Here is a 24969-nt window from a genome sequence, read left to right as displayed (position 1 = left end):
TGACCTTGGGAAGGACTATTAGAGTCTATGTCCCACATATGGTAACAACAGTCTTAAAGCAAAAGGGGAGATATTGGTTATCCCCAAGCTGAATGATGAAATACCAGGTAATTCTCACTGAGCAGGTTGAGATAGTGTTGAAAACAACTAACCTTCTAAATCCTGCAGTGTTTCTGAGTACTTTACAGGAAGAGCAACAACTGGAACACGACTCTGTTGCAACCACTGAACATACATATTCTAGCAGAGAGGACTTGAAGGATGATCCTCTTGTAAACCCTGAATGGGAACTGTTCACAGATGGCAGCACCTTCGACTTGAATGGAACTCGCCACGTGGGATATGCGGTAACAAAAGAAAACATGGTAATAGAAGCAAATGTGTTGCACAGAAGGCAGAACTGATTGCATTGACATGTGCTTTGGAATTAAGTAAAGGAAAACGAGTTAGTATTTGGACTGATTCAAAATATGCTTTTGGAGTAGTCCAGGTCCATGGCACCCTGTGGAAAGAAAGAGGACTACTGTCCTCCCAGGGAACAAACATTAAGCATCAAAAGGAATTCTTGCAACAGCTAGTGGCAGTGCAGGAACCAGTTCAAATCATGCACTGTAAAGCACATCAGACAGGGAACTCAAAAATAATACAATAGCAAAACACACAGTCTCACCAATGGCAATCATCCCCACCAGAACAGTAGTGCTTCATAAGAAGCCACCAAAATATTCAGGGGAGGATGAGAAATTGACTAAGTTACTAAATGGAGAGAAAAATTCAGAAGGATGGTGGACGACAAGAGCAGGTCAGGTAGCATTGCCTCCCTTAATAATATGAGACATTTTGAAAGCAAAGCATTGGGAGTTTATCTTGGGTTCAGAAGCTATGACTTAGCTTCTGAAAAGCTGTGTAATATCGATACAAATGTTGGAAATGTCCAAATCAGTAATTGTGAAATGTGAAATTTTTAAAGAAGAAAAATCAAATAATACAAAAAGGGTGCACATGGGCACAAAAAAAAAACCTGGGGTGGAACCAGGAGATTACTGTAAAATGATTTTAAAGAATTACCTAAATGCAATGGATTTAAATATGTATTGGTTGGGGTTGAAACTTTTTCAGGATGGCCAGTTGTGAGTAAGGTATATGGATTTGCTAAAACTAGATGTGTATCTTTCATAATCTGATTTATGGTTTCTAAATCCTGAACTAACCTATACTCTGACTCAAATTCTTCTAGAATTTGATATTTTAGAAATTTGTCAATTAGTACTTTTAATCCTTATTTTGCCTCAGGTTTTATTTGGTATTGTCTCACCCTGATCGATTTTGCTTTTTCTTTTATTTCAATTTTTACTGTTTTTTCCAGTTTTGATTTTCCTGGAATCTCAGTTTCCTACACTATTAGAATCACTGCATTCCTTACTTCTGGAGGTAATTCTAGCACCTTTGGTTTTTCTTTTATCATCAATATTTTCCTGTCTTTGATTCAGGTTTTTTCCTAACAAGTCTCCATTTTAAAAGACAATTTGTGCAATTAATTTAGTCAACGAGTCCCTCCCCATCAGGGATATGGGACATTCTGAAACATACAAAAATTCATATGTTATCTCTTTATTGTCAAATTGTAAATTTAACGGTTGCAAAAATGGAAGATTTTCCTCTTTCCCTGTGGCTCCCACAATATTTGCAGTTTTACTTCCTATTGCTCCTCTACATGTATTTAAAACTGAATACATTACTCCCATGATTATATTGGTTTCTTTTCTCGGGGTTTTGGTTTTTTGGGTTTTTTTTTTTTCTCACTTTATCTTGATGCTCCTTAAAGGAGTCAGATGATTTTTTTCTCAGAGAGTTAAATCAGAAGGTTAGAAAGCTATTTTCATGTGTACTGGTTCACTCTGTTTCCTTAATGGGGAAATTATATGCTGTTTGACTTTAGAATTTAAGGGGATCTTTAAGGTGGTTATGAAATGAGTACAACATTGAGTTCTCTTGGACACCAATGAGGGAGATTCTGTGTCAGAGTCCTCATTCTTCCATGTTACTCCTATCTGGACAGGGCTGGGAGCCCTCCCTTGAACCAGCAGTCCGGGATGTATCCTGGTCAGGTTGCTGGGTCCCTGTTCAGGTTCATGTTGGGAAGCGGGTAAGTGAGAGAGGGTGTATATATAAGAATAGCTCTCCTTGCTTAAGGTTCAAATGTTGAAGACACATTTTTGCTGCAGTGCATGGGGAGCAACTATTTTGAACCTTTTGTTTTTCTACTGTGAGTGACATTACGCGATTTGTTCATTCAGATTCTTTCTACCATTCAGATTTTTCTCTTAAATAAAAGAATAGATCTACATATAAGACTTTATCTCACATTTCCTCACTCTTACAAAACAACATTATTGCAAGATAGTATTGTTACTAAGTATTCCATTCAGAGGCCACAATTCCTCATCATCCAGAGTATACATTGGCCACGTATGATTGCAATATTCAATAAGCTGCTTTTTACACAAATCATTATGTATTTCTCTCCAGTGAGCCAAACGGCAGACCAAAGGAGAGGTTTTTGGCACAGGGCCCTTATTAGAATTTCCTCCCCAAAACAGGTTTGACCACTTAGATGTCATAGTCAAAAAATATGGTGTCCTTGAAACACAGAGACTTAAAGGCACAGTTCATGATTACAGTACTCTATAAGTTGATCTTTACAAAAATCACCCTTTAATTCCTTCCATTGTTCCAACAAACACCCAAGAGGTGAATTCTCAGGAACTTTTTTTGCCATTTCAAAATCTTTTTAGTTACAAATATTTTCTCAACAATCATTTAGTTCTTTCGCTTCACTTCTCTCCAGCTGCACCCCTCGCGGGATCACAGAACAGCTGATAAAAGCTCCGCACTCCCTTCGTGCGCAATTGCACGTCTCAATCACACACACACAAACAGCTAACAACACAATATACAATAATATGCATATATATAGACAAAGTAATATACAAATCAATGTACAAACAAAAATCAATAGGTACCTTATTATATAATTACGTGGGTCCACTTATATCAATTACCAATAACAATGTCAGCCTTGTGATCACTTCGTTCAACTTACAGGATGCAATACTGATTCCAACCCTGCGATCGCTTTCGCGTTCACCTTATGGGCGGCTCCTAGGCTCCCAATACCAATACCAATACCAATACCAATACCAATACGAGCATCCTCTAGCCCAATCAAGCGGAACTGTCATTCCGCCTCACTGGCAGACTTCTTTGGGCTTTCCCTGGGCCCAACCAAGCGGGATCTCCAACACGGCGACATACAGACTAGTTCACAAGGTTCCACCCCCAAACAATTAAAAGTGCCACTCCAGGAAACGTTGAGAGGAGCTGTAAGGGTCGCAGGTGATGGTCCTCCCCGTGAATTCCTCGGTGCTGGCTGGAGTTCGATCAGCATCCGATCCCGTCCAGTCTCACTCGCAGGGTCCCATCTGGGTCACCAAAACTGTTGACGGATCCGCAATTGGGAAAAACTTATCTGCACAGGAATGCAGATAAGCGGGCACTTCTTTATTATGCAGCGTTGCGAAAACAAGGGGGATAGCTCCTCCATATGTCAGTTACCATTTTCATGGTTTTTATAGGACTCAAACAAAAGAATCACATTTGCTAACACAAGCATGCATAAAATGTCCATCTATCAATTTAGCCCTTCACCCTGATTGGCTCCCAACAAACACAAAATTTCAAAAATCACAGTGATTTGTCAAAAAAAGATATCAGACCCTTTGTTTTAGTAACAACAAAGGTAACAGCCCAGGTAATCTAACGAATACATTTAAAAGGGTCTTGTAGTTCAGGTAACAGCTAATATAACCTAACAAATACATTTACCAGGGTCTCCTAGCTAAGGCATTGGAAAGAAGACGTCAATTTCCAGTTTCTGGGAACGGCTCCTCTCAAGTGTAAGGGCAAGATACCCATTCAAGGAAGATCTTGTAAATGCCCGAGGAAAGTGGACTAGAGCTGATGAAGGCATCCAATACCTAAGGGAATTAGCTGTGTTGGAAGTCATCTATGGTGATCTAGATAATGCTGAGGCCTCCACAGATCCAGATGATGTCCAGTGTAAACGGATAATGTTAGAAAAGTGATTCAGAGTGCCCCAGCTACGTATTCTAATATCTTGACAATGGTGTATCACCCAGACATGGATAAACCAACAGTGGAGAGAATATCTTCTTGGTTACAAAACTATGAAGAGAGCCTCTGCACCTCCTCACCAGTGTGGGATGATTTCCTGACTGTCAGAACAGCCACTAGAATTCGGTCATCCACTGCCCCAACCATGGGAAAAGGAAGTCCCAGATGTAGGAGTACACCGCGAAATGAACTCTGGCTCTTTTTGCATGGCCATGGAGAGGATATGGGATAGTGAATCCACTTTTAAGCTGGAAGGACGTGTACGTGAACTAAGGGGGAAGACAGCTGTCAAAAAAGGACCACCCAAGAGGGCTGTCAGCATAGAAGCTGCCAGAACAAAAGAGGACAATCAGCAATCCCCAAGACATAGAAGAACTGCAACCACTTCCTTTGATGACAATGAGGAGACTTCAGGTCTACAATTGCAAGGATCAGATAGCAAATACTCTGATGAAGAACAGAAATAGAGGGCCCCTGCCTCCAGCATGAAGGAGGAAAGGGATGACTGAATCTACTGGATTGTGTGGGTTCGATGGACTGGCACATCAAACCCACAAAGGTATAAAGCCTTAGTAGACACAAGGGGCACAGTGTACATTGATGTCATCAACGTATAGAGGCACAGATTCTTTATGGATCTCTGGAATGACAGGGGGATGTGAAGAGTTATCTGTATTAGAGGTTGAAGTGAGCTTAACAGGGGACAAATGGGAAAAGCACCCCATTGTGACTGGTCCAGAGGCCCCTTGTCTTTTTGGCATAGATTATCACAGGAGAGGGTACTTCAAAGACCCCAAGGGGTTTCGATGGGCTTTTGGTATAGTCACTGTAGATATAGAGAAAATCAAACAACTCGCCAGTTTACCTCCTACAAGTTCAAGAGAAACAGGTACCAATTGTTACCAGGACGGTGCACCGGAGGCAATATCGTATGCACCGAGATCCCCTTGCTCCCATCCGTAAGTTGATTCATCAACTGGAGGCTCAAGGAGTAATTAGCAAAACTCAATGTCCTTGCTTCCCCAGGGGTGGAAACATAGTCCGACTATTTGTCATGGTGTAATCCAAACTGTGCTGGAAATGGTCGATGCTCCCGAACATTTACAGTACATTGATATAATTGTACGAGGCAACAAGGCAGAAGAAGTGTTTGAGAAAAGGGAAAAGAATAATTCAGATTCTCCTAAAAGCTGATTTTGCTGTAAAAAGAAACAAAGTCAAGGGACCTGCACAAGAAATGTAGTTTTTGGGCATAAAATGGCAAGATGGGCATCAGCATGTGCCTCTGGATGTTGTGAACACAATAGCGACTATGTCTCAACCAACTAATGAGAAAGAAACACAAGCTTTCTTAGACCTTGTGGGATTCCGGACGATGCATATCCCAGGTTATAGTCAGCTTGTGAGCCCTCTTTTTAGAGTAACAAGAAAGGAGAACCGTTTTGAGTGGGGCCTTGATCAACAACAAGCTTTTCAACAAATTAAACAGGAAATAGCTCGTGCAGTCGCCCTTGGGTGCAGAATGTCCTCTATACTGCTGCTGGAGAGCATGGTCTCATCTGGAGCCTCTGGCAGAAAACATCTGGAGAAACGCGAGGTTGACCATTAGGTTTTTGGAGACGAGGATATCAGGGATCGGAAGTCCACTACACCCCAACTGAAAAAGAAAAACTAGCAGCATATGAGGGACTTCAAGCTGCTTCAGAAGTCATTGGCACAGAAGCTAATCTCCTCTTGGCACCACGTCTGCCTGTGCTACACTGGATGTTCAAAGGGAAAACCCCTTCTATATACATCATGCAATCAGTGCTACATGGAGTAAGTGGATGGCATTGATTACATAACGACCTTGGCTCGGGAAATCTAATGGCCCAGGAATCCTGGAAGAGATCATGGACTGGCCAGAAGGCAGAGATTTTGGAGCACTGCCTAAGGAAGTAGCTCGTGCCCAAGAGTCATCACCATATAATGAACTATCAGAAGATGAGAGGCATTATGCTTTATTTACTGATGGATCCTGCCACGTGGTAGGAAATCATCGTAAGTGGAAAGCTGCTGTATGGAGTCGCACACGACGAGTTGTTGAGGCCACTGAAGGAGAAGGTGAGTCGAGTCAGTTTGCTGAAGTGAAAGCCATCCAACTAGCTCTAAAGATTGCAGAACTAGAGAGGTGGCCAGTACTCTGTCTTTAAACTGACTCCTAGATGGTGCCTAATGTCTTATGGGGATGGCTACAGCAATGGAAGACCAACTGTCAACCCATCTGGGCTTCTGCACTATGGCAAGACATTGCTGCTCGGGTGGAAAAGATGACTCTGAAAGTACGTCATGGAGATGCTCACGTGCTCAAAAGCCATGCCACTGAAGAACAGCAATGGAACAAACAACAGGCAGACAAAGCTTCCAAAATTGAAGTAGCTCAGGTAGACCTAGACTGGGAGCGTAATGGTGAGTTATTTATAGCTTGATGGGCCCATGAAACATCAGGACATCTGGGAAGAGATGCAACATATAGATGGGCTCGTGATCGAGAGGTGAACTTGACCATGGAAGCCATTACACAGATCACCTACGAATGTGAAACGTGCTGCAATCAAGCGAGCCACACGAATCAAGTGTCCCTGGAAAAGAGGCCAATGGTTGGGTTTTCAATATGATGAGGCCTGGCAAATTGACTATGTTGGACTGCTACCATAAACACACCAAGGCAAGCGTTATATCCACACCATGGTGGAAGAAACTACTGGTTGATTGATTACCCTGTAAACCATGCCACTGACTGAAATACTGTCTTGGGTCTTGAAAGGCAAGTTTTGTGGCGACATGGTACTCCAGAAAGAATTGAATCAGACAATGGGACTCATTTTCGAAATAATCTCATAAACTCCTGGGCAAAGAAACATTGCATTGAGTGGATATACCACATCCCCTATCACCCAAAAGCCTCTGGAAAGATTGAAAGATATAACGGATTACTTAAGACCATGTTGAGAGCACTGGGCAATGGGACATGGAAGCACTGGGATAAGAATTGAGCAGAAGCCCCTTGGCTGGTTAACAGCAGAGGTTCAACTAACCGTCCTGGTCCTGCCCAAACAAAACCACTACATACTTTGGGAGAAGATAAGCTCCCTGTAGTGCACCCAGGGAAATAGCTGGGGAAGGAAGTATGGGTTGCACCTCCCATGGGAAAAGGCAAACCCATTCGTGGGATTGTCTTTTCTCAAGTGCCTGGGTGTACTTGGTGGGTAACGAGAAAGGATGGGGAAACTCAATGTGTATGCCTCAAGGAGATTAAACCTTGGGGGAAAAATAACACACTGTTTCCCCTGGCCTGGATATCCATCTTGATGGATGAGACATAAGTTATGGCCTGTTCCAGTGAACATCTACCGAGGATGAAAGATATATGAATGTTGTTTGTTTGTTTGATGCAAGATGCAAGAGGGAATACAAGAATGATGTTTGTCTGTTGATGAGTGGGGGTACTGGTTAATGAGTATATAAGAAAGTATATGGGTTGTTAAGATGGTTTTTCTGAGCATGACAGAAATGGTATGGAATAAGGGGTGGAGACTGTAGTGAGTCTGGAATGGTAGTGACTTTCCACAGCAGCTCTTGCAGTGCTGTGCTTACTGTTGATATCAATATTATGATTACTGCTCGCACAGCATCAGGGCTGTCCCTCCAGCATTCCTTCCCCCACCTTCACCAATAGCTGTGGGTGAGCACAACCTTGGAATGGACCATGGCCAGAACAGCTGACCCAGGTTGACCAAGGAGATATTCCATACCATATGACGTCATCTCAGTAATATAAACTTGGGGAGATGAGCAGGAAGGGGAGTCATGATTCATTTCTGGCCTTCCAAAAGCAATCACTACATGTACCGAAGCCCTGCTTCTCGGGAGGTGGCCGGACATTGCTGCAAATGGGAAGTAGAGAATAACAGCTTTATCTGCTTTTGCTTTGCTTCCCGCGCCCGCGAATTTGCTGTTTCTTTATTAAACTGCTTCTATCTCAACCCTCGAGACTCCTATCTTATTTTCTCCTTTTCCCTGGCTTGCTGAGGAGGTGGGGGATAGAGCGGTGTGGTGGCAACCTGGTACCAGCCAGGGTCAAACTAACACAATGCTTTCTTTGCCTCAATCTTTACTGCCAAGGCTGTCCCTCGGGAAGCCCAGTCCGGCAAGGATAACAGGATGGCCAGGACAGCAGAGGACTTGCCCTGGGTGGTAGAGGAAGAGGTTAAAGACTTGTTGGCCAAGCTTTAGGCTCATTTGTCAATGGGTCCTGATGAGATGCATCCTAGAGTGCTGAGAGAGATGACTGATTTGATTGCTAAGCCTCTCTCCATCGTTTTTGAACATTCGTGGAAGAAAGGTGAGGTACCTGAGGACTGGAGAATGGCCAATATCACGTCAGTCTTCAAAAAGGGCAGGAAGGATGACCCAGGAAACTACAGGTCGATCAGCCTCACCTCCATACCTGGAAAAATGATGGAACAACTCATCCTGACTGTTATCACTGAACATAGGAAGGATAAGATGGTTCTAACGGGGAGTCAATATAGCTTTCCCAAGGGAAAATCCTGTTTGACTAACCTGATATCGAGAGCTGGCTGAATGACAGAGCCCAGAAAATGGTGATCAATGGCATGGTGTCGAGTTGGAGGCCTGTGGTCAATGGATTTCCACAGGGATGGATTCTGGGGCCAGTCTTGTTCAACACCTTCATCAACCACCTGGGTGAGGGGAGTGTACCCTCAGCAAGTTCACTGATGACACCAAACTGATAGCACTGGTTGATACTGCAGAAGGCTGTGCTGCTGTTCAGTGAGATCTCAATCTGTTTGAGAGTGGGACAGAGAGGAACTTCATGAGATTCCAAAAGGACAGGTGTAGAGTCCTCCATCTGGGAAAGAACAAACCCATATACCAGGACAGGCTGGGGGTCGAACTGCTGAAGAGCAGCTCGACAGAGAGAGACCTGGGAGTCCTGATTGATAATAAACTAAATATGAGCCAGCAATGTGCCCTCGTGGACAAGAAGGCCAATGGCATTCTGGAATGCATCAAGAAGAGTGTGGCCAGCAGGTCGAGTGAGGTTCTTCTGCCCCTCTACTCTGCCCTGGTGAGGCCTCATCTGGAGTCCTGTGTCTAGTTCTGGGCTCCTCAGCTATAGAGGGACAGGGAACTGCTGGAGAGAGTCCAGCGCATGGCCAGCAAGATGATCAAGGATACAGAACATCTTTTATACGAGAAAAGACTGCGGGAACTGGGGCTGTTTAGTCTGGAGAAGAGGAAATTGAAGGGTGATCTTATTAACATTTATAAATATCTAAAGGATAAGTGTCAGGAGGTTAGGGCATCCCTCTTTGTTAGTAGATATTAACAGGAAAATGGGTAATGGGTTGAAGCTGGAACACAAAAAGTTCCACTTAAACATAAGAAAAAACTATTTCACCATGAGAGTGACCGAACAGTGGAACAGGCTGCACAGAGGGGTTGTGGAGTCTCCTTCCTTGGAGGTCTTCAAGACGCGCCAGGACATGTTCCTATGTGACCTGATCAAGGTGAACGTGCTTCTGCAGGGAGGTTGGACTAGATGATCTCTAAAGGTCCCATTGAACCCCTGCAATTCTATGATTCTATGTACCGACAGCCTGTATATTCAAAGTAAACTGAGATGGCCAAGTGCATGGAATTGGAGATAGTTCCCACAGGAAAGCAGCTGCAAAGGTGGAACAGTGTGGGCTGATAGGCTACACGGGGACCGACGTACCACTGTCGTTGGGGTCTGCATACCTACATCCTTGTAGCTGTATCCAGGACGCAGAGGTGTAACTTCTACCGGAAGTCTGTATTTTTTCAATGGGAGCTGAGCAGGGCAAGTGAGGAGGAAAGATATAGCTCAACAAGAAAAGTAGCTGCAAAGCTGGCAGAGTACTAGCTGATAGGCTACATGGAGATCTACATACTGCCTTAAGTGTGGTCTGCGTACCTCCTTTCATGTAGCTCCCAGACACAGTGCGTAACTTCTACCAGCAGCCTTTATTTTCAATGATAGCTGTTCAGGCAGAGTTCATGGGACTGGAGATAGCTCCCACAGGAAAGCAGCTGCAAAGGTTACACAGTGCTGGCTGATAGCCTGCAAGGGGATCTACTTATCACTGTAGGTCGGGTCTGCATACTTGCTTTGTTGTAGCTCCCAGACGCAGTGGCGTAACATATCCCAGCAGCCTGCATTTTTTTCAATCGCAGCTGAGCAGGCCAAGTGTGTGGGATTGGAGATAGCTCCCACAGGAAAGCAGCTGCAAAGGTGACACGGTGTTGACTGACAGGCTAAACGGGAACCTACTTTCCACTGTAGGTGGGGTCTGCCTACCTTGTTTTTTGTAGCTCCCAGACGCAGTGGTATTACTTCTACCGGTACCCTGTATTTTCAAAGGGAGCTGAGCAGGTCAAGTGCGTGGGATTTGTGATAGTTCCCACAGGAAAGCAGCTGCAAAGGTAGAACAGTGTGGGCTGATAGACTACATGGGACGTATGTAACACTTTAGGAGGGATCTGCATAACCGCTTTCTTGTAGCTCCCAGAGACAGTGGCATAACTTATACCTACAGCCAGTATTTTCAAAGGGAGCTGAGTAGGCCAAATGCACGTGATTGGAGATAACTTCCACATTATAGCGGCTGAAAAAGTGGAATGATGTTGACTCATAGGCTACACAGGGACCTACGTACCACTGTAGGTAGGGTCTGTGTACCTGATTTCTTATATCTCCCAGATGCAGTATCGTAATTTCTAACCGCAGTCAGTATTTTCAATGAGAGTTGTGCAGACCAAGTGTATGGGATTGGAGATAGCTCCCACAAGAAAGCACTTGCAAAGGTGAAAAAGTGATGGCTGATTTGCTACATAGGATCCTATGTATCACTCTAGGTGAGGTCTGTGTACCACTTTCTTTACCTCCCAGACACAGTGGCGTAACTTCGACCGGCAGTCTTTATTTTCAAATGGATCTGAGCAGGATAAGTGCGTTGGAGTGGAGATAGCTCAACAGGAAAGCAGTTGCAAAGGTGACACAGTTTTAGCTGATAGGCTGTCCAAGTTTTAGACAGGATAGAGTTAATTCCCAGGCTGGCCAGCAGGAATTCGATACCATCCTAATGTCATGCCCAGTATATCGGTGGAGGCTAGCAGGAAGAAGATCTTTTCCAGGGTCGCGGGCTCTCTGTTGCTGGTCTGGAGCAGTCGCTTAGGTCGGATCCCGGGCTGTGAGCAACTACATCACTCACCAGTTTTCCTTGTACTATCCATTTGTGTTTGTTATACTTGTTCGTCTTCAATTTTCCTTAGTAAATTGTCCTTATTTCAACTTACGTGGACTCTTTTACTTTTTTTCTCCCTCTCTGATCCCCTCCGCGTTCCGTCAAGAGGGGAAGGGGGAGGAGTAGCGTTTTTTTTTTTCCCCTTTGCTTCGGCTGGCAAAACCAAGACATAGGCTAAATGGGGACCTACGTACCACTGTAGATGGAGACTACCTAACTGCTTTTTTGTAGCTCCAAGACACAGAGGTGTATATTCTACCAGCAGTCTGTCTTTTTTAATGGGAGCTGAGCAGGCCAGGTACTCAGGACAGATGTAGCTCCCACAGGAAAGCAGCTACAAAGGTGGTACAGTGCTGACTGATAGGCTACACAGGGACCAAAGTTCCACTGTAGGTGGGATCTGCGTATCTCCTTTCTTGTAGCTCCCAGATGCAGTAGTGACACTTCTACTGGCAGTCTAAATTTTCAAGGGGAGTTTAGCAGGTCAAGTGCACAGAATTGGAGATAGCTCTCACAGGAAAGTAGCTGAAAGGTAGCACAGTGCTGGCTGATAGTCTACATGGGAACCTATGTACCACTGTAGGTGGGACCTGCATACCTGCTTGCTTGTAGCTCCCAGGCGCAGTGACGTAACTTCCACTGGCAGCCTGCATTTTCAATGGAAGCGGAGCATACCAAGTGTGCGGGATTGGAGATAGCTTCTACAGGAAAGCAACTGGAAAGGTGGCACAGTGCTAGCTGATAAGCTACAAGGGGACCTACGTACCACAGTAGTTGGGGTCTGCGTACCTGCTTTTTGTAGCTCCACGATGCATAGCTGTAACTTCTACCAGCAGCCTGTATTTTTTAATGGGAGCTGAGCAGGCCAAGTGCGCGGGAAAGAGATAACTCCCACAGGAAAACTACTGCAAATGCGGAACAGTGCTGGCTGATAGACTACATAGGGACTGACAAACGACTGTAGGCGAGGACTGCGTACCTGCTATCTTGTAGCTCCCAGACGCAGTGGCGTAACTTCTACCTGCAGTCTGTATTTTCAATGGGAGCGATGCAGGCCAATTGTGCAGGATTGGAGTTAGCTCCCACAGGAAAGCAGCTGCAAACGTGGAACAGTGCTGGCTGATAGGCTACAGGGCGACATTAGTACCACAGTTGGTGGGGTCTTCCACCCTGCTGTCTTTTACCACCCAGACCAGTGATGTAACTTGCATTGGCAGCCTGTATGTTTTAAAGGAAGTTGAGCAGGCCAAGTGCGCAGGATTGGAGATAACTCCCAGAGGAAAGCACCTGTAAAGGTGGCACAGTGCTTGCTGATAGGCTACATGGGGACCTAGGTACCACTGTAGGTGGAGTCGGCGTACCTGCTTACTTGTAGGTCCCAGACGCAGTGCCGTAACTTCTACTGGCACCCTGTATTTTCAAAGGGAGCAGAGCAGGTCAAGTGTGGGTGTTCAGATACACAATTATTTTAGTTAACAAGTTATCATAAGTAGTCAGTACTTGTTAAACACTTGTTAATCACCAAGTAATAGTTCAATCAATTAGCTAAGCACTTTCAAATTATTGAAACACCTATTGATTAAGTAAGTATTCATTTGAATCACATAAGGATCAAACTGCAGGTTACATACCACACCTGAAGGGGACCTGTTACCTTACCTACAAGACCCTGATGAATGTATTTGTTAGGTTACCTTAGCTGTTACCTTTGCCACGCGATCCTGGTAAAAGTATTCGTTAGGTTACCTGGGCTGTTACCTTAGTTGTTCCTGGAATGAAGGGACTGATATATTTTTTTTTGACCAATCTCTGTGATTTTGGTAATTTTGTGGTTTTTTTGAACCAATCGAGGTGAAGGGCTAAATTGATAGATGGATATTTTATGCATACTTGTGTTTGCATATGTGATTCTTTTATTTGAGCTGTATAAAAACCCTGAAAATGGTAACTTACAAGGAAGCACCTATGAGGGAGCTATCCCTTGTGTTTTCCCAGCGCTGCATAATAAAGAAGTGCCTGCTTATCTGCATTCCTGTGCAGATAAGTTTTTCGCGATTGCGGATTCCTCAACAGTTTTGGCCACCCAGATGGGACCTTGCGAGTGAGACTGGACGGGATCGAATGTTGGTCGAACTCCAGCCGACACCAAGGAATTCTCGGGGTGGACCATCACCTGCGACCCTTAGAGCTCCAAGCAACGTTTCCTGAAATCGTAAGGCACTTCTAATTGGTTGGGGTCAGAACCTGGTGAACTAGCCTGTAAGTCGCGGAGTCGCAGACCCCGCTTGGTTGGGCCCAGGGAAAGCACAAAGGAGTCTGCCAGTAAGACAGAGTGAAAGTTCCGCTTGGTTGGACTAGAGGATCCTCATATTGGTATTGGGAGCCTCTGGGCCACCCGTAAGGCGAATGTGAAAGCGATCACAGGGTTGGCTTTGGTATTACAGCCTGTAAGTAGGACGAAGTGATCACAGGGCTGACATTGATATTAGTATTGGTAATTGGTATAAATTGGCCCACATAAGTATATAATAAGGTACCTATTGATTTTGTTTTGTACGTTGATTTGTACATTGGTTTGTATATTGCTTTGTGCATATATGCATATTATTGTGTATTGTGTTGTGTGCTGTCTGTGTGTGATTGATAGGTAAAATTGCGCACGAAGCGAGTGCAGAGCTTTGATCCGCGGTTCTGTGATCCCGCGAGGGGTGCAGCCGTATAGAAGCGAAGCGAAAGAACGAAATGACTGTTGAGAAAGTATTAGTAACTAAAAGGATTTTTAAATGGTAAAAAAAGTACCTGAGAATTCACCCCTTGGGTGTCTGTTAGCAAATGGAAGGAATTTAAGGAATTTTGCACTGCAGCAAAAATGTGTCTTTGACCCTTAAGGGGGGAGAGCTGTTCCTATATATACAACCCTCTCTCACTTACCCGCTCCCCAACATGAACCTGAACAGGGACCCAGACACCTGACAAGGATACATCCTGGAGTTCAAGGGAGGGCTCCCAGTCCTGTCCAGATAGTAGTAACGTGCAAAAATGAGGACTCTGACACATAATCTTCCTCATTGGTGTCCAAGAGAACTCAATGCTGTACTCATTTAATAACCACCTTAAAGATCCCCTTAACTTCTAAAGTCAAAGAGCATATAAATGTCCCATTAAGGTAAGGGGTTGGGCAGAGTGAACCAGCACGTGATAGTGTCGTTCTCACCTTCTAATTTAATTCTCTGAGAAAAAAAAAGTATGCAGATAAATTAAAAAAAAAAAAAAGGAAAAGAAAAAGAAAAAAAAAATATAGAGAATAGAACCCAATATTTACCTGGGAGTAATGTATTCAGTTTTAAATACATGTAGAGGAGCAATAAGAAGTAAAACTGCAAATATTGTGGGAGCCACAGGGAAAGAGGAAAATCGGCCATTTTTGCAATCCTTAAATTAACAATTTGGCAATAAAGTGATAACGTGAATTTTTGTATTTTTCAGAATGTCCCATACCCCTGATGGGGAAGGACTTGTCTAAATTAAATGTACAAATTTTCTTTTAAAAGGAAAACTTGTTACCAGAAATATCTGAATCAAAGACATGACAAATATTGATGATAAAAGAAAAAACAAAGGTGTTAGAATTACCTCCAGAATTATAGAATGCAGCAATCCCAATAGTGTGGGAAACTGAGATTCCAGGAAAATAAAATATGACACAACCAGTAAAACCTGAAATAAAAGAAAAAGCAAAATCAGTCAGGGTGAGACAATACCCAATAAAATCTGAAGCAAAACAAGGATTAAAAGTACTAATTGACAAATTTCTGAAATATCAAATTCTAGAAGAAAGTGAGTCAGAGTATAATGCACCTATTTTACCAGTATGGAAATTAAATGGAGAGTATAGGTTAATTCAGGACTTAAGACCCATAAATCAGATTGTGAAAGATAAATGTCTAGTTGTAGCAAATCCATATAGCTTACTCACAGCTCTGAGAGAAAATTATGAGTGATTTGCAGTGCTTGATTTAAAAGATGCATTCTTTTGTATCCCTTTGGAAAAGGAAAGTCTTAAACTATTTGCTTTTGAGTGGGAAAGCCCCCAAACAGGACGCAAGGTACAGTTAACATGGATGCAGCTACTCCAAGGATTCAAGAACAGCCCGACTATCTTTGGAAGACAACTAGCAAAAGAACTGGAACTTTGGACTAATGAAAAGACAGTGACACCTGTAATGGAAAAGATCATGTTCGTTAATCAAATCATGAAAGAATAGTTGTGCAAGGACCTGTTTAAAGTCATTTTAAAAGTCTTGTAAAACTTTAACCGTAAAGTTTCTACAATGTGCACAAGTGTAGTTGGCTTAAGGTGCTTATAGGAGGCACAATAGGCTGGGCATGAGCTGATAAGAGCCAAGAGAAGAGTTCATGAGCAGGCCACTAGAGGAAGACTACTGACTTCATCCCAGCAACCACCCTATGACCACCAGGAGGCAGAAGAAGACCCCCTAGTAACAAGACGGGCACATGCGCAGAGTACACCAGGGAGCGATGCACCAGACTATATAAAAGGACTCTGATACGGGGGGGGGGGGGGGGGGGAATCGCGCGCTGTTGGTGGAGCAGAGTCTCCCGGCCACCCAGCTCTGTTTTGCTTATTTGTCGCTTGCTTAATAAATTTGATCTATGAGTCACTTAAATTGGCTTGTGAACTTTATCACAGCAACTTATAACACACCAAGTCCAGAGCATTTACTTCTCCAATATGTGGATGACATCCTAATTACCACAACGGGAAGGTCAGTGTGTATACAGGTAACCTTTGAACTTTTAATCATTTTGGGATTAAACAGGTACAAGGTATCAAAAGAAAAAGCTCAAATAGCACACCAATCAGTGATATATTTGAGCCTTCAAAATTTCAAAAGGACAATATAGGCTTGGGACAAATGGAAAAGAAGCGATTTGTGCTATTTTGGAACCACGCACTGTGCATGAGTTGCAGGCATTTTTGGGAATGACGGGATGGTGCAGGCTCTGAATCATGGATTATGGTCTTATAGCCCAACCACTGTATGAAGCCAAAAAATCTACCCCTTTTACACAGGGAGAAGAACAGCAGGAAGCTTTCCGGAAGCTTAAAATAGCTCTGATGACAGCCCCAGCCTTAGGCTTAACAGATTTAACCAAAGACTTTCAGTTATTTGTTCATGAACGAAAGCATTTATCTCTAGGAGTTCTGACGCAGAAACTAGGAAACTGGAAGAGACCAGTGGGATATTTTTCCAAACAACTGGCCTTCTTGCCTGCGAGCAGTAGCTGCAACTGTCACACTGATCCAAGAAGCCAGAAAGTTGACCTTGGGAAGGACTATTACAGTCTATGTCCCACATATGGTAACCACAGTCTTGGAGCAAAAGGGGGGACATTGGTGAACCCCGAGCCGAATGATGAAATATCAGGTAATTCCCACTGACCAGGATGATGTAGTATTGAAAACAACAAACCTTCTAAATACTGTAGTTTTTTTGAGTACTTTACAGGAAGAGCAACAACTGGAACACGACTCTGTTGCAACCACTGAACATACATATTCCAGCAGAGAGGACCTGAAGGATGATCCTCTTGAAAACCTTGAATGGGAACTGTTCATAGATGGCAGCAGCTTTGTCTTGAATGGAACTTGCCCCACGGGATATACGGTAACAACCGAAAACACGGTAATAGAAGGAAATGCGTTGCAGAGAAGACAGGTCTGATTGCATTGACATGTGCTTTGGAATAAAGTAAAGGAAAACGAGTTAGTATTTCCACTGATTCAAAATATGCTTTTGGAGTAGTCCATGTCCATGGCACCCTGTGGAAAAAAAAAGGACTACTGTCCTCCCAGGGAACAAACATTAAGCATCAAAAGGAAATCTTGCAACTGCTAGCGGCCGTGCAGGGACCAGTTCAAGTGGCAATCATGCACTGTAAAGCACATCAGACAGGGAACTCAAAGATAATTGATGGAAACAGATTAGCAGATCAGACTGCTAGGAAAATAGCACAACACACAGTCTCACAAATGGCAACTATTCCCACCAGAACAGTAGCACTTCCTAAGGAGCCACCAAAATATTCAGGGGAGGATGAAAAATTGGCTAAGTTACTAAATGCAGAGAAAAATTCAGAAGGATGGTGGACGACAAGTAAAGGTCAGGTAGTATTGCCTCCTTTAATCATGCGAGAGATTTTGCAAACAAAGCATAGGGAGTGTTATGGGTGCAGCAGCTATGACTTAGCTTCTGAAAAGAAGTGTAATATCAATACAAATTTTGGAAATGGCCAAATCAGTAAGGGCGAAATGTGAAATTTCTTTAAAGAACAATCCAATAGTACAAAAACGGTACAGATGGGCAAAATAAAAACTGGAGTGGGACCATGAGATTATTGGCAAATTGATTTTACAGAATTACCTAAATGCAATGGATATAAATATGTGTTGGTTGAGATTGACACCTTTTCAGGATGCCCAGAAGTCTTTCCCTGTAGCATCAATCAAGCTAAGGTAACAGTTAAATGACTCCTGCAAGAAATTATTCCAAGGTTTGGAGTTCCATTTGGAATATCTTCAGAGGACCACATTTCATGGCCAATGTCATACAAGAGGTAAGCAAAGCCTAGGAATTTCCTGGGATTTACATGCCCCTTGGAGACCGCAATCAAGTGGAAAAGTGGAAAGAATGAATCAGACCCTAAAAAGACAAATTAGAAAAATTTGTCAGGAGGCTACATTAAAATGGCCTCAGGCACATCCACTTGCATTGCTACAAAATAAGAGTGAAACCTCGAAGTGGAATGTCAGTAAGTCCTTATGAGATAATGTATGGAAAACCCTATGAGGTTCCTGAACAAAATTCGAACATGCATGTGATGGGAAAACAAGACGTGTATAACTATTTTCTTCCTCTTGGAAATACTCTCAACAGATTTGGAATAGCAGTAGTGTAGAATCGACCTCTGACTTTGGAAAAATCCAGAACACAACATCCTGCCTAGAGACTTCCTATACAAAGAGCTGGAAAGAAGAACCTCTGCAAGGAAAGTGCAAGAAAGATGGAAGGGACCGTGCAAGGTGTTGCTGACCACCTTCACTGCAATCAAGATTGCTGAATCAGATGCCTGGATCCACTACAGTCGGGTGAAGAAGACACCATCAAGTCCATGGAAGTGAGAGAGTTTTAGGAAATCTTGAGATATTGAAGTTAACTCTGAAACATAACTAAGTGGTTTTTTTGTTGGTTTTTCAGTCTATGGTGGTGTAAACATGGATCAAAATTGGAGGGTCAAATCAATTTGTATTGAATGTTCAGGACCAGACTCAAGTCCAAACAGAAATAGACTCGGAACATGTAATTCCAATACCAGGAAATTAGGTAAGACATGAAATCACCCTGGATAGATAAAGTTTTTGAGAGACTGGGCCTGGACCTAAAGTCCTGGATAAAGTCACTGATTGAAATACTTTTGCTATTGATTATAATGTTTCTGGCAATCTATTTGGCATATCGTTGCATCAAAAGAGAAATAATACAAAGAACACAATGAAGAAATAGAATCTTGACAGCATTGTCAAGACACAATGATCCGTTCAAAAGTGATCCACCACCATATGACAATTATGGTTTTGTTATGGAGACAACAGAAATACAAGAGTGAAAGTATTTGAATGTGATTATCAGTACTGTCAAAAGGGGGGAAATGTTGCAGATACACAATTATTTTAGTTAACAACTTATCACCACAATAAGTGGTTAAGCACTTGTTAAGCACTTTTTAATCAGCTAGTAATAGTTCAATCAATTAGCTAAGCACTTGCAAATAACTCAAACACCTACTGATTAAGTAAGTATGCATTTGAATCACATAAGTATCAAATTGCAAGAGTTACATACCACACCTGATGGGGACCTGTTACCTTAGCTACAAGAAACTGGTAAATGTATTCCTTAGGTTACCTTAGTTGTTACTAAAAAAAAGGGACTGATATCTTTTTTTTGACCAATCACTTTGATTTTGGAAATTTTGTGTTTGTTGGGAACCAATCAAGGGGAAGGGCGAAGTTGATAGATGGATATTTTATGCATGCATGTGTTGGCAAATGTGATTCTTTTGTTTGAGCTGTATAAAAACCCTGAAAATGGTAACTAACAAGGAAGCAGGTATTGAGGAGCTATGCCCCATGTTTTCCCATTGTTGCATAGAAAGGAAATGCCTGCTTATCTGCATTCCTGTGTAGATAAGTTTTTCCTGATTGAGGATCCCTCAACACCAGGATTTGAGATAGCTCCCAGAGGAAAGCAGTTGTAAAGGTGTCACAGTGCTTACTGATACCTTACACGGGGACCTACGTACCCCTATAGGTGGGGTATGCATACCTGCTTTCTTGTAGCTCCCAGAGGAAGTGGCATAACTTCTACCGACACCCTGTATTTTAAATGGGAGCGGAGCAAGTCAAGTGTGCGGGATTGGAGATATCTCCCCCAGGAAAGCAGGTGTAAAGCTGGCAAAGTGCTGGCTGATGGACTACATGGGATGGACGTACCACTGTAGGTGAGGTCTGCATACCTGCTTTGTTGTAGCTCCTAGTAACAGTGGCGTAACTCCTACCAGCAGCCAGTATTTTCAATAAGAGCTGAGCAGGCCAGGAGCGCGGGATTGGACATAGCTCCCACGGGAAATCAGCAGCAAAGTGGGCGCAGTGCTGACTGATAGCTTACACGGGGACCAACGTACCACTGTAGGTAGGGTCTGCATACCTGCATTCTTGTAGCTCTCAGACACAGTAGCATAACTTCTACCAAGAGCCAGTATTTTCAAAGGGAGCAGAGCAGGCCAAGGGCGTGATAATGGAGATAGATCCCACAGGAAAGCAGTTGCAAAACTTGCACAGTGCTGACTGATAGGGTACAGGAAGACATATGTACCACTGTAGGTCGTGTCTGTGTACCATCTTTCTTGTAGTTCCCAGAGGCAGTGGCGTAATATCTAACGGCAGCATGTACAATTTCAATGGGATCTGAGAAGGCCAGAGGAATTGGAGAGACCTTCCACAGGAAAGCAACTGCAAAGGTAGCACAGTGCTAGGTGATTGGCTACACGGGGAGCTACGTACCAATGTAGGTGGGGTCTGCGTACCTGCTTTCTTTTAGCTCGCAGAGGCAGTGAGGTAAGATCTACCGACATACTGTATTTTTTCAAAGGGAGCTGAACAGGCCATGTGGGCAGGATTGGAGAGAACTCCTAAAGGAAAGCAGTGGCAAAGATGGCACAGTATTGGTTGATAGGCTATAAGGGGCCCTACATACCACTGTAGGTGGAGTCTGCGTTCATCCTTTCTTGTAACTCTCAGACGTAGTGGTGTAACTTCTACCAGTAGTGTATATTTTTTCAGTGGAAGCTGAGAAGGCCCAGTCCATGGCATTGGAGATACCTCCCACAGGAAAGAAACTGCAAAGATGGAACAGTGCTAGGTGATAGACTACACAGGGAGCTACATACCACCTTAGGTGGGGTCTGCGTACCTGCTTTCTTGTAGCTCCCAGACGCAGTGGCGTAACTTCTACCTGTAGCCTGTATTTTCAAAGGGAACTTAGTTGGCCAAGTGCGTGGGATTGGAGATAGCTCTCAAATAAAAAGCAGCTACAAAGTTTTTACAGTGCTGACTGATAGGCAACAAAGGCACCAATGTACCACTGTATATGGAGTCTGCGTACTTGCTTTCTTGTAACTTCCAGATGCAGTGACGTAATTTCTACCAGCAGCCTTTATTTTTTCAATGGAAGCTGACCAGGCCAAATGCGTGTGATTGGAGATAACTCCCACATTAAAGCGGCTGCAAAGGTGGCACAGTGCTGGCTTATAGGCTACACGGGGATCAAAGTACCACTCTAGGTGGGGTCTGCGTACCTGCTTTCTTGTTGCTCCCAGACTCAGTGGTGTAACTTCTACCAACAGCCTGTATTTTCAACGGGAGATGAGCAAGCCAAGCGCACTGGATTGGAAATAGCTCCCACACGAAAAGCAGCTGCAAAGATTACACAGTGCTGGTTGATAGCCTACACGGGGACCTACGTACTACTGTAAGTGGGGTCTGCGTACCTGCTTTCTTGTAGCTCTCAGAGGCAATGGTGTTACTTCTACCGGTAGGCTGTATTTTAAAAGGGTGCTGAGCAGGCCAAATGCATGGGATTGGGCGTAACATCCACAGGAAAGCAGCTGCAAAGGTGACACAGTGCTAGGTGATAGGCTACACGGGGACCTACGTACCACTGTAGTTGAGGTCTTCGTACCTGCTTTCTTTTAGCTCCAGATGCAGTGGCGTAACTTTTAGTGGCAGTTTGTATTTTCAGTGGGAACTGAGCAGGCCAATTGCGCGGGATTGCAGATAACTTTCACAGGAAAGCAGCTGCAAAAGTGGCACAGTGCTGGCAGTTAGGCTACACAGGGATCTACGTACCAATGTAGGTGTGATCTGCATACCTACTTTCCTGTAGCTCCAAGACGGAGTAGAGTAACATCTACTGTTAGGCTATATTTTTGAAGGGAGATGAGCCGGCCAAGTGCGCGGGATTGGAGATAGCTCCTACAGGAAAGCAGTGGCAAAATTGGGAAAGTGCTCACTGTTATGCAACACAGGGACCAACGTACCACTGCAGGTGGGATCTGAGTACCCTCTTTCTTCTAGCTCTCAGACACAGTGAAGTAACATGTTCCGGCAGCCTGTATATTTTTGATGGGAGCTGAGCAGGCCAATGATGCTGAATTCGAGAACTCCCACAGGAAAACAGCTGTCAAGGTGGCACAGTGCTGGTTGTTAGGCTATACGGGGACCTATGTACTAATGTAGGTGTTGTCTGCGTACCTGCTTTCTTGTAGCTCCCAGAGGCAGTGGCGTAACTTCTAAACCAATGCACACAGCCTGGGGAATAAGCAGGAGGAACTTGAGATGTGGGTGCGAATGCGGGGCTACAACCTCATTGCAGTCACAGAGACGTTGTGGGACAGTTGCCATGACTGGAGCACAGGCATGGAGGGTTATGTATTTTTCAGGAAAGACAGACTGACAAGATGTGGAGATGGAGTTGCTCTCTATGTGAGAGAGCAATTAATGTGTACTGAACTGTGCCTGGGTGGGGATGAGGAGAGAGTAGATGCTTATGGGTAAAAATTAATGGCCAGGGCAAGGCAGGGAATATTGTTGTAGGAGTCCACTACAGGCCACCTGATCAGGATGTGGATGTGGATGAGACGTTCTACAAACAGCTGAGAGCTGCCTCACAATCACAGTCCCTGGTCCTCATGGGGGACTTAAACCACCCTGATATTTGCTGGGATAGCCACACAGCCAAGCACATGTAGTCCAGGAGGTTTCTACAGATTGTTGACGAAAACTTCCTGTCCCAGATGATCGAGGAACCAACAAGGAGGGGTGTACTGCTGGACCTGGTACTGACGAACAGAGATGGCCTAGTTGGGGACTGAAGGTTGGAGGCAACCTTGGCTGCAGTGACCATGAGATGGTAGAGTTAAAGATCCTGGATTTCAGGCGAGCCAACTTTGACCTCTTCAATGTTCTACTTGGAGGAATATCATGGGACATGGTTCTAGATGGTAGAAGTGCCAATGAGAGCTGGTCAGTCTTCAAGCACCACTTACTTTGCTTCAGTCTTTACGGCCAAGGCTGACCCTCGGGAAGCCCTGTCCGGCAAGGATAACATGATGGCCAGGACAGCAGAGGACATGCCCTGGGTGGAAGAGGAAGAGGTTTAAGACTTGATAGCCAAGCTTAAGGCTCCTTTGTCAATGGGTCCTGATGGGATGCATCCTAGAGTGCTGAGAGAGATGGCTGATGTGATTGCTAAGCCTCTCTCTATCATTTTTGAACAATCTTGGAGGACAGGTGAGATGACTGAGGACTGGAGAAAGGCCAATGTCACGCCAGTCTTCAAAAAGGGCAGGAAGGACTACCCAGGAAAGTACAGGTTGGTCAGCCTCACCTCCATCCCTGGAAAAGTGATGGAACTCATCCTGAATGTTATCACTGAACATGTGAAGGATAAGATGGTTCTAAGGGGGAGTCAACATGGCTTCACCAAGGGGAAATCCTGTTTGACTAACCTGATATCCTTCATAACCGGCTGGCTAGATGAGGGGAGAGCAGCGGATGTCATCTACCTTGACTTCAGCAAGGCTTTTGACACTGTCTCCCACAACATCCTCATCAGAAAGCTCAGGTAGTGTGGCTTGGATGAGTGGACAGTGAGGTGGATCGAGAGCTGGCTGAATGACAGAGTCCAGAGTACAGGGCTTTCTTGTAGCTCCCAGACACAGAGGTGTAACTTCCCAGAGGCAGTGGCATAACTTCTACTGGTAGTCTGTATTTTTTTAATGGGAGCTGAGCAGGACAAGTACATTGCATTGGAGATAGCTCCCACAAGAAAGCAGCTGAAAAGGTGACACAGTGCTGGCTAATAGGGTACAGGGAGACCTAAGTACCACTGCAGATGGGGTCTGCGTACCTGATTTCTTGTAGCACCCAGACACAAAGGTGTAACTTTCTCCGGCAGCGTATATTTTAAATGGGAGGGGAGGAGACCAAGTGCGCGGGATTGGAGATAACTCCCACAGGAAAGGAGCTGCAAATTTCACACAGTGCTGACTGATAGGCTACACGAGGACTTACGTACCTCAGTAGGTGGGGACTGCATACCTGCTTTCTTGTAGCTCGCACACAGTGGTGTAACTTCTACTGGCAGCCTGGATTTTAAATGGTAGAGGAGAAGGCCTAGTCCGCGGGATTAGAGATAGATCCCAGAGGAAAGCAGCTGCAAAGGTGGTAAAGTGCTGGATGATAGGTTAGACGGGGACCTAAGAATCACTGCACATTGAGGATGCGTAACTGCTTTATTGTAGCTCCAGATGCAGTACGATAACTTCTACTGGTAGCCTGTATTTTTTTTGAAATGGGAATTGAGCAGGCAAAGTACGCGGGATTGGAAATAGCTCCCACATGAAAGCAGCTGCAAAGGTGGCACAGTGCTGGCTGATAGGCTACACGGGGACCTAAGTACCACTGTAGGTGGAGTCGGCGTACCTGCTTACTTGTAGCTCCCATACGCAGTGGCGTAACTTCTTCCAGCAGCCTGTATTTTCAATGGGAGCAACACAGGTAAAGTGCGCGTTGCCAATACACGATTATTTTATTTAACAACTTATCATCACAATAAGTAGTCAAGCACTTGTTAAGCACTTCTCAATCACCTAGTAATAGTTCAATCAATCAGCTAGGTACTTGCAAATAACTCAAACACCTATTGATTAAGTAAGTATTTATTTGAATCACATAAGGATCAAACTGCAAGAGTTACTTACCACACCTGATGGGGACCTGTTACCTTAGCTACAAGAC

Source organism: Colius striatus, chromosome W (genome assembly GCF_028858725.1).
Source record: "Colius striatus isolate bColStr4 chromosome W, bColStr4.1.hap1, whole genome shotgun sequence".
NCBI classification, from domain to species: domain Eukaryota; kingdom Metazoa; phylum Chordata; class Aves; order Coliiformes; family Coliidae; genus Colius; species Colius striatus.
The sequence above is the reverse complement of the archived record's forward strand: the minus strand, read 5'-3'. Positions refer to the sequence as shown.